This window comes from Marmota monax, unplaced genomic scaffold (assembly GCF_021218885.2).
Source record: "Marmota monax isolate L192 unplaced genomic scaffold, Marmota_monax_Labrador192_F-V1.1 WCK01_AAM20220418_F8-fsc00010, whole genome shotgun sequence".
Taxonomy (NCBI): Eukaryota; Metazoa; Chordata; class Mammalia; order Rodentia; family Sciuridae; genus Marmota; species Marmota monax.
The window spans coordinates 5126940-5137467 of record NW_026692321.1 but is presented as its reverse complement, the minus strand read 5'-3'; the positions used below and the strand labels follow the sequence as shown (position 1 = coordinate 5137467).

Here is a 10528-nt window from a genome sequence, read left to right as displayed (position 1 = left end):
TAGGAAGGAAGGGGAGGGGCCGGGTACCAGGGAATTCTGTTGGATTTCAGAGAGCTGCCACTGAGCATCCTCTCTGGGTGGGCACTGGGGACCCCAGGATCGATCTACATTGGCCCTGCTCCTTGTCAGGAGGAGAGAGCCTGTCAGCCCAGAAAGCATTTGGGTTTTGGCATAAAATTCTGGGGAACAAGAAGAAAGATGCATCCGAAGGCAACCAGGGAGGCTTCCTGGAAGGGGAGCAGCCTGGATGGTACTAGACAGAGGAGGGGACCAAGACACGGGAGCAGACACTGAGCAGACACTGTCAGCCAAGAGGAGAGGCCTTGGGGAGAGCCAAGGGACTTAGCACAGGACCAAGGCTGAAGGCAGGAATCAGTGAAGAGAGAAGTGCTCCCGTGGCCTCCTGAGACCCCTCTGCACCAGCGTCCCTTGTTTATCGTCTCTGTAGCCAGAGTCCCCAGTGACCACCATCACAGCACCCAGGTACTGAACTGTTCAATCACCCTCCAAACTGAAGGACCTAAATCACTGAAGCCCTTGAGCAGAGGGTGCCCCGGCTCACTAGAAAATAGTTCTGTCGCATTAGGGAACACAGATCCCTTTGGGAATGCCACCCACCCCCACCTCACCTCTCAGTGCCAGATTGAAATAAAACCTGGGGCAGATTTGGCCTGAAACTGACAAGAACATAATGGAAATGGCTAATTCAAGGAAGAGGCTCAGACCCATCTCCTGGGCGGGCTGGCTGGCTGGCCCCTACTGGACCCCAAGGCACTGTTCTCATGCCTAATTGGTTCTCTGAAGGTGAAGTGCTGGGGGGAGCTCCCTGGTGCCTGCCCACTTGGGGTCAAGGTCAATGTCAGCTTCTGCTGGGCCCCAACTGAGCAGCCGAACACTGAGCCATCCTGGTTGGGAATGACCAGGCTTCCTCAGCAAAGCCTCTCCCGCCCACCAACCTGGTTGTTATTTGAATTTAAATAAACGTAATGAGTTCAAGAGGCCCTATTACTCCAGACACAGAAAATGAAATTAGTGAGCCAGACCATTGCAATTGTATTCCAATCTCGTCCTCAGGGGAGGCAGATGGAGAGGAAGGGCACCGGGTACCCGGGGCGGACTGGAACCGAGCTGTTCAATCACCCTCCAGGCTGAAGGACCTAAACCTAATGGCCTCAAGAAGACAGGGATGGCCCAGGGACCAGCCCTCATCCTCAGTTACTCACTGCAAGGCCTGGAGTCTGCTAAGTGCCCGAGGCAGGCAGCAGGACAGGTTGAGCAGGTTCAAGTCTGGGCCGGGCCACTTACACACTGTGGGAGCTCAAGTCGTAAGAAGGGGCAGAAGTTCTGAGCCATGGCCCTCACAGCCCCCTCCAGGCACAGTGGCCTCTCAGCCTCTCGACCTCCTTCCCCAGTTGACAGGTGGCAAGCCGAGGCCGGGCAAGCTAAATGACCTGGGTTCTCCAAGCTTTGCTTTTCTTTCCTTTCCTCATCTATAAAATCAAGATGGCGCTCCCCGCCCTGGGGGACTGTGGCCAGGATTGGTGTGCAAGGTCCAGGGAAACGGCCATCCCCAGTGGACGCCCACGATGCTCCTTTCAGAAGCACATTGGTTCATTCCCTCGCCTCTCCTTTTGTTCTCTCCTTTATTTATTCATTCATAATTCATTCACTCGTTCATTTAAAATAAATAGGCCAGCCGTGACGCCTCAGAGCCCAGCCCCAGGCACCTGCGCCCTGCACCCCCTCGGTTCCTGCAGGGCAGCCCTTACCTCCTCAAATAGGACCTTTCGTAATTCTAAAAATGGAAACGCCACAATATCAATCAGGGCTCAGATGGACAAGCCACAGCGTGTTGTGTGAGGGACACTCTCTGTACCGGAGAATGGGCTCCAGCTCCACATCAGCAAGGTGGCCCCAGCACAGTGAGCCCGGGCGGTGACGAGGAGCACATCCCCTCCGCTTGCATTCGCAAGAAGTAGGAGGCCAGCAGGGTTCCCCTCTGGCCATGCCCAGCTGGCAGCACCCTTGTAGGTCAGGACTGGGCCCGGACTGGGCCCAGGGCAGACTTCCTGGGTGTTGATGTGAGCTTTTTTGATCTATGATATCTGGCTTAGGAGACTGTCTTTTGGACAGCCCGGGGTGGGGGTGGGGGGGAAGTGCTTCATAGACAATGAGATAACTGTGCACAGCGGGTCGGTCGGAGGCCGAGAGGCCAGTGAGATGTGGGAGCCAGCAACAGGGAAGAGAGGTGAGGGCTGAGCTGGGGGCGTGGAGGTCAGGAGGGGAGAGGACACAGAAGAGGGGACGGGGAGCAGCGGAAGGGACAGGTGATGCTGTGGGACCCAGGGAAGGGTGGGTCCAGAGGCCACAGAAGCAGCCAGGAACACATGCTTCTAAGAGCCAAAGAAGATGAGGACTGGCTGGGGTGTGGCTCAGTGGTAGAGCTCGCCTGGGATGCGTGGGGCACTGAGTTCGATCTTCAACACCGCATAAAAAATAAATAAAGGTATCGTGTCCACCTACAAGGAGTGCTATCTTGATTTTACAACTAAAAATATATATTTAAAATAAAAGAAGAGGACTAAGGACCCACCTTTGGTTCTGGAGTCATGAAGGGCATTTCAAGGACAAAAGCAGGGGACAGAAGCCAGATTGTAGCTGGCTGAGGAGAAGAGATGAGGAAGGGGAATAAGATCCCCTGAATCCTACTCATGCTTCCAGGCCTAGCTCAAGGCCACCACCTCCTACAGGTTTCTGCTGATACCCCCTCCTCCTAAGGCCCCTTCCCTTTATGGCCTCTGCCATCCTGGCTGCCCCCTGCCCATGTGAACCAGGACTTCCTAGGACAGGGACCTCCACCACTGCATCCTGGCACACAGTAGGCACTTTAGAAATCTTAGCTCTCTATCCAGGAGTGGTGGCACTTACCTGTAATCCCAGCTTCTCAGGAGGCTGAGGCAGGAGAACTGCAAGTTCAAGGCCAGCCTGAGCAACTTAGCGAGACCCTGTCTCAAAAGAAAAAAGAGGAGAGGTGGGGAGAGGGGATGGTGGAGGATGGGAAAGGCAGCGGAGCACAACAGACACTAGTATGGCAATATGTAAATCAATGGATGTGTAACTGATGTGATTCTGCAATCTGTGTATGGGGTGAAGGTGGGAGTTCATAACCCACTTGAATCAAAGTGTGGAATATGATATGTCAAGAAATTTGTAATGTTTTGAACAACCAACAATAAAAAATTAAAAATAAATAAATAAAATAAAAAAAAAGAAAAAAGAAAAAGGCCTGGGAATGTGCTCAGTGTTGAGTGCTCCCCGGTTCCATCCCCAATACCAAAAAAAGAAATCTTAGCCCTTTCCTCTCTTCACAGAAGCCAGGAGGAATTTCTTCCCCCAGATTCTGTTCCCCAGGTAATAAATCACTCTTGCCAAACAATTGTTATGTTTGTATTTCTGTGCGAAGGTTATTAGTATAATGACGGGACTTAAGTATTGCAATTCTTTTCTATCACAGTCATTAGCTCAGTGATTGCAATTTTGTGGTAATTTAATTTAGTTCTTTGTGCTTTCTGTCCAAACTTCCAGAAACAATGTAGCCCAGAATTGCATTTCAGAACAGACTTGAATATTGAATTCATGGTCATCCACAGGTTACTGATCAGGCACACCACAGAAGGTGCCAGGTCTTGCCTGCCTGGCCTCACTCGGCCCCCAAGACCCACCGCTCTGGGTCTCCCAGGTCTCCCTGACTCTTCTCCCTGGAGAAGGCCACCCATTGGGTAGCCGAGCAGGGAGAAGAGTTTGCCAGCCCTGGGTGTTGATCTGGAAGCTTTGCTCAGAACCCATTTTACAGATGAGGGAACTAGGCTCACAGGTTCAGCAATTTGCCCAAAAAAGGAAAGTAGCAGAGGAAGAGTGGAGATGAGGAGTCTGGCTCCAAACCCACACCAGGCTTCTTTGTGAACCGATTGTTGCAGAGACCTGGCATGGCGGGCCCTGAAGCAACCCCCTCTGGAGCAAAGGCCAGGCACAGCAGGTGCAAATAGGTGAGAGCCAGGTAGGACCGACACTCCACCCCCCCAGGCAGCCCAGTCACCTGCCCCCCCAGACCCAAGTTGGCTGGTCTGTCTACCCCTCACAATGCTTAGGCAAATGCCCTGCACGTAGCAGAGGTATGAACCAAGGAAGGCGCTTGGTTTAGCACACTGGGAAGAGAGCTTGGGTGTTATGGTCTGGATGTGGGGGTCCCCGGAGCCCCTGTGTTATGCAGGAAGAAGGTTCAGAGGTGAATGGTTGGACTGTGAGAGCTGTAACCTAATCACTCCATCTAGTTTGAGTGGACTGACTGGCTGGACTGTAGGCTGGTGGCAGTGGAGGAGGAGGGGGTCACTGGGAGCCTTTCCTGGAAGGTGCATCTTCCCTATGGCCCGTCCTCTCTCTTTCTCTCTCTCCCCTTCCTGGCTGCCATGAACTGAATGGCTCTCCCCCACCACGCCCTCCGCCATGATATCCTGCCTCACCTTGGGCCCAGATCAGCTGGCAATGGAATAAGTCTCTGAAACCATGAGCCAAGATAAACTTCCTCCTCTGCGTCGTTCTTGTCAGACGTCTTGGTCAAGGTGACCATAACTAGCTAGCACCCTAGGTCTTCCTCTCCTGTCTCCCCAGCCCTGACCCAGGCTGAGAAGGCTCAGGAAAGCAGGAGGACTTGGGCTCATCTACCTTTTCACCTGTGTCCTCACAGGCTTTGCCCCCCAACTGAGCTGCCCATGGCTGAAGGTGGCCCCTGTCCTCCTCGAGGCCTCTGGAGGCAGCATTTACCCCTCAGCTCACCTCAGACACCGCACTGCCATGCCAGACCAGCGCCTGGACTAGCTTGCAGGGAAGGGTCACAGTAGGCCAGGTTTGCGTGGCTGATGAATAAACCAGAAGCCATATTTTTTCATTTATAATGAGCAATGAAAATGTAATAAGCACTGAACTACTTTCAGACAAGAAGTCCTCCCTTCACCTGCTATTCTAGGTCTCTTTTTGGACAGGGTCACAGGGGCTGAGTGTCCCAAGGCACCAGGTACTGTGCTGTCACCTGGCCTCACATGGGTGACCCCACTGCTTCCTGTCATGGGTTGGGCTGTCCCAGCCCCCACACCTGAGGTTCAGGCTCCCTCTCCCCGGCCTCCCGCAGTGGACATGGCCCATTCCTGTCCTCTCTTCTGCTGTAGAAGAAAAACAACACTGAGCTCCCTCACGTGCTTACCTTCATACATGTGTATTTGCCCTCCGTGGGACACGCGGGGAAATCCAAGCACAGGTACCGGGCTGAGCATGGAGGCTGCCTCCTCCGGCCTCCTCTCCTTGCTGTCCAGCACCTAAAACCACACATGGCCCAAGCTCAATAAAGAAGAAACAACTGGAGGGACGTGCAGTGGCGTCTCTCTCACCACAGAGGAGCCCTTTCCCAGGGCAACAGACCCCAAGTGCTGGCCTCAGCTCTCCAGGTGTCCCATGAGTGCCCTGGCCACACAGAGGACCTTGCTGCCCATGCTTCCTCCCTCCCTCCCAGCACTGGGTCAGCGCCCTGCTGCTCCCAGGCCTGGAGCTGCTGCATAACTAGGGGCCAATGACTAGGGGCTGTGGCCTTATCTGTGGCCCTCGCTGAGCAAAACTTTATGCAGCACATGCCTAGATACGTGTGAAAAACAAGCTCATGAAAAGACACAGGTGCCGTTGGTCATGAGTGAAATGTCACCGAAGAGCACAGGGGCTATGCTAGCCAGGCACTGGGATAGCTGGGACGTAAAAGACCAACTGCTGGCAGGACACCAGGTGACTGGAGCTCCCGGCTCACCTCACGTGCTGCAGACATGTGGCTCAATCACTTTGGAAGAGATTGGCAGATACACCTACCATTTGACTCAGGTGTCCCACACCTACTTATTGACCCAAGAGGATAAAAGCATGTGTCAGCATTGGAAAGACAGCATTAGAAGGACCAGCCACCTATTACCCACAACAGCTGGACCTATTTCAGAATATTTAGGGTCAGTGTCAGGGCCGGCAGAGGAAAACACGCTGCAAGGTTCTATTGATAGCAGGACTCTAGAAAATGCAATCTAATCTACATGGCAGAAAGCGGTCAGTGGTCACCTAAAGCTGGGGGCAGAGGAAAGAACACAAAGAAGAAACCACCAAGGGGTGTGTGGGAGCTGCCGGAGGAGAGACGCGCAGTGGCTCGGTGCAGGGATGGTCCCATGGGTTGAACACGCGTCAAAACATGGCAATACTACACATTTGCTGTGGTTTGTCCCCCAAGGTTCATGGGGTTGGGAGTTTGGTCCTCAGTTTAACAACATTGGGAGCAGGATATTTTAAAGAGCTGGGGGCCTAATGGGAGGTCCTAAGATCAGTGGGCTCTGCCTTGAAGGAAGAGCGGAACCCCAGCCTCTCTGCTGATGTTTTGCTGTAGGATCTCTTCCTCCCCCATCTTCCAAGGTGCCCTTGCCAGAGCCTGCGATGCTATTTAGACTTTCAGCCTCCAAAGCTGTAAACTAAATAAACCTCTTTTCTTTATAAAGAACCTGCCTAGGGCATTTTGATATAATTAAAAAATGACTAATGCAATATTAAACGGGCACCATTTATTGTATATCATTTATACCTTGACAAACCTGAAAAAAAAAGAAAGAAATGCACCCCAAAATAATGAGAAAGTGAAACAGAATGCAAACTCTTACCTTTTGTTTGATTGTCTGTTAATTTTGTTTTGTCTTGTTTTGTTGGTACTGGGGATGGAGCCCAGAGGAGCTTTACAACTGAGCTACATCCCAGTTCTTTTTTATCTTTTATTTTAAGACAGGGTCTTGCTACATTGCTGAGGCTAGTCTTAGACTTGTGATCCTCCTGCCTCAGCCTCCAGAGTCACTGGGATTACAAGTGTATGCCACTGCACCTGGCAACAAACTCTATCTCCGATACAAACTCCATCTCCAAGTGAGAACAGAAGCAAAATAAAACCCCACCTGGAAACAGGCCCAGGACTGCCAAAGGCAGGAAAACGGAGCAGCATTCTGGAAAGAAGCAGGGAGGGGAGAACACAGCTGCGCACCGAGGTCCCTCCGGTGCCCAAGCTCCTGACAGTGGCACTGGGAACACAGCTGGGATTGGCTCCAGGAAGCAGAAGAAGCAAATCAGAGAAGGAATCGCATGCTAGCCGTGTTTATAGGAAGCACAAAGCCGTGTTTGCATCACAGCCCTACAACCACCCCCAGGAGCAGCACTGCTGGAAACACCCCCAGAGCATCCCAGCAAGGCAAGCCAGGGGCAGGAGTGACAGACCCAGGGGCCCAGCACACACCCAGAAAGGAAGGCTGAAAGAATGAGCAAAAGTGTTCAAAGATATAATCCAAGAAAATTTCCAGAAATAAGACTTGAATCTACAGGTTGAAAGGACAGGGATGTCGTGGGGGACAGAAGATGACTAGACTTACAATGTAAAACGAAAGGAGGGAAAAAGCTAAGGAGAAAACCATCTGGGCAACCAGGCCGAAAAGTCAAATCTCCTTCTAAGGATAAAAAGTACAAGTTAGACTCAGACTTTTCCACTGTGTCCGGGAACTCAAGAGACAGAGTCTTCTGCAGGCTCCTCATAGGAAGTACAGAAGTGGGACCCAAGAACATGGCACCCTGACAAGCTTTAAACAAGATGAGAGAGTGTATGAGCAAGAGCACAATTTACAACAAATAGTTCACTAGGTATGATCCAGAGAAGGCAGCACCAACATTCACAAAGCATAAGCAAGGCATAAAAGAAAAAATAGAAGCCAGGTGTGTGGCACACACCTGAAATTTCAGCAGAGGCAGGAGGGTCACAAAATTAAAAATTTAAAGAAGGAGCGGGTGTGGCTCAGTGGAGAGCACCTCTGGGTTCAATCACCAGTACGGCAGAAAAAAAGAGACAGAGAAATAGAAAGAACCACATTCGTACTGAAAATCTACCGAGTTCATAATCCAGTGACAGATGCATAAATGAAATGCAAATAAGGACCCAGGGAGCAGAAAGGAGAACGTGCTCTTCCAAAAACCAATGAAGCAGTCACAAAAATCAGTCATCAAAGAAGGCCACAAGGAAGAGCTCAGTGAATTCCGAAAAGAAGAACTAATGGAAACAGCATTCCCTCAGTTGCACAACAGTGCCATCAAACAAAAATGTCTGAGGAACCTGAAGGAGGGGAACAGCCGCCACCTGGGGAGAAAATGCCTAAGTCGTGAGTCAGAGGGAAGTCAAACCCAAAGCAAGGAAGGCAGAGAAATAAACAGCCCAGAACACCGGAGTGCAGAGTGCAGCCAGTGCAGCATCCGTGGGACTCTGGCTAAATGCGTTCTCACAGGAAATTTCACGATTTTAGTAACTTGTGTCTAAACAAGTAAACACAAAAAGGAACAAGGTATGCATCCAACATGAATGTCAGAAAACAAAATGATCCTTTAAAAAGTGGATAGAAAGGGCTGGCGATACAGCTCCGTTGATAGAGGGCTTGCCTCGCATGCACAAGGCCCTGGGTTCAATCCCCAGCACCACACACACACATACACACACACACACACACAAGTGGATGGAAAGAAATAATACACACAAAAAGCGCAAGTTCATGGCCAACGAAGCCAATGCCCAGGCTTCTCTCCCTGTGCTGTGTGTGCTCCTGCCATGGGCCTGCCCCCTGCTCCCCCCTGCCTACCCTGGGATCCCAGGTGCTCCCCCAAAGGCCTGCTCTGCCTGCCCCCTCCCACCTTCCTGACATCCTCCAAGCCTGGCCCACCTGGAGAAGTGGTGGAAGGAGCAGCATCCAGGGCTGCAGGCTGGGCTGACAGGCCCCAGAAGTGGCCACGTTGGTGGCTGACTGGGTAGAAAGCAGGTGAAGGCTGGGGACAGAAGGCAGATGCAGGGCTGCTCGCCCCGTGGATCCCCTATAGCAAAGTTTCCAGACTTGAAAAGTACCCAGCCCAAGCCCCTTCCCCAGGTGTCCTGCCGGGTCACACCTCTCCATCATCTGGTTCTGAAACACAAAGAGCCTGGGGGTACAAAGAGTGTCCTGGGGTAGAGAGAAACCGTGTTTGAGTCCTGAGCTGGGAGTCCAGAGCCATCTCTGCTTCCCACTAGCAGCGTGACTCAGGCCCACACCTTCTCGGGCAGCCCTGGGGTCCTCGAGGAGAAGATGGCTTCCTCAGCAGCAGCTGAGGGTCCTGAGTCATAAGTACAGCTGGAGGTATGTGACCAGGGGCTGCCATTCTTCTCCCAGCTGGCTGATTCACTGCAGGTGACTGGCCTCCAGGACCTCCGCCTCCTCTGGAGAGGTCAGATGTGAATGAGGAGGTGGGTGGCAGCCTTGGACACACCATCCCTGCCTTGTGAGATGACACTGGTTCCAATTCAGTGTGCCTGGCTCCCCGCTCAATGGGCTTTGTCCCAGAGATGTAATTTCTATTTTGAATCTATGTGGCATTTAATGAAATGGCTTTCAGACACCACGCAATGTGTCTGAGTTATAAAACCACAGTTCTGGATCCTTAGCACACCTCGCAGGGCAGGCAGGCCCTGGATACCTGCCCAGCAGGACCTTCATCCTGGGGCCTCGGTGATCCCCTCCCACCCCCCAGGAGGCCCTGGAGCCCTTGGATCCCTGGCTGGACTCTCTTCCCTTGGTCTCCCTCTCTGTAATCCAGCACTGTTCAAACCAGAGATCAAAACTATTCAGAGACAGGAAATCAGCGCCGAGGGCTGGAAACAGCACTTTAAAACAACAATTCAAACAGAAGAGAAGCGTTCACGTGGGAAGGCGGTGCCCACGGGAAGGGTGGCTGCTGCCTGAGACCAGAGACTTGGCTGGAATGCAAATCTGATCATGTCACTCCTCAGAAAAACTCACAGGGCTTCCGTACAGAGTTCAGACCCCGCAGCATGGCATTGTGGCCCTGCCGACCTGGCCCTGTCCTCCCCACCCACCAGGCCCACCCCTGACTCCAACCACTGAGCCGCTGGCTCCTGTGACCACGGGCTCTTTCACACCCACTACAAGAACAAAAGTGCCCCTCTCCTCCTCCCTGCCTCCCCCTCCCCTCCCCAGCCTCTCCCTCCAACTGAAAGACCACCTCTTTTTGACGTCCTCCCTGATCCAGCAGCCTGGGCCACTCTGCCCTGTGCTCACACTACAGTTCCCACAGGGTCATCACCCCGACACCTGCCCGGGACTACCTTATGCCTCCCCAACTCTACCCAGAGGACGTGAGCACACTGGGGTGAAGTTCCATTCCCCCAACACACGCCTGCTGATGTCCTTGGGGGAAGATGACCCCCTGGATTCTACGGAAGCACAGATACAAATACTTCTGGAAGCCTTCCGTTCAGATGGAAGTAGAAGTCCTACGATTTCTCAACAACTTGGCTATTAAAAATAGGAATTCCACCTACACACCAGAAAGAGTTTGTCAGGGATCACTGAAGGGCTAGAATAGTAAGGTCACTCACGTATTT

At 52.4% G+C, this 10528-nt stretch overlaps 1 long non-coding RNA gene across 4 annotated transcripts in view; it reads right to left on the bottom strand.

Annotated features, from left to right (window-relative positions):
- Positions 1–10528, bottom strand: part of LOC124090589 (uncharacterized) — a 49101-nt gene that overhangs the window by 31039 nt on the left and 7534 nt on the right. For all 4 annotated transcript variants that reach the window (XR_009226539.1, XR_009226538.1, XR_009226537.1 and 1 more), the window contains 2 exons: positions 5258–5369; positions 2929–3005 (listed from right to left, as the gene is read on the bottom strand). This is a non-coding gene — a long non-coding RNA (uncharacterized LOC124090589). The remainder of the gene's footprint in view (positions 1–2928; positions 3006–5257; positions 5370–10528) is intronic.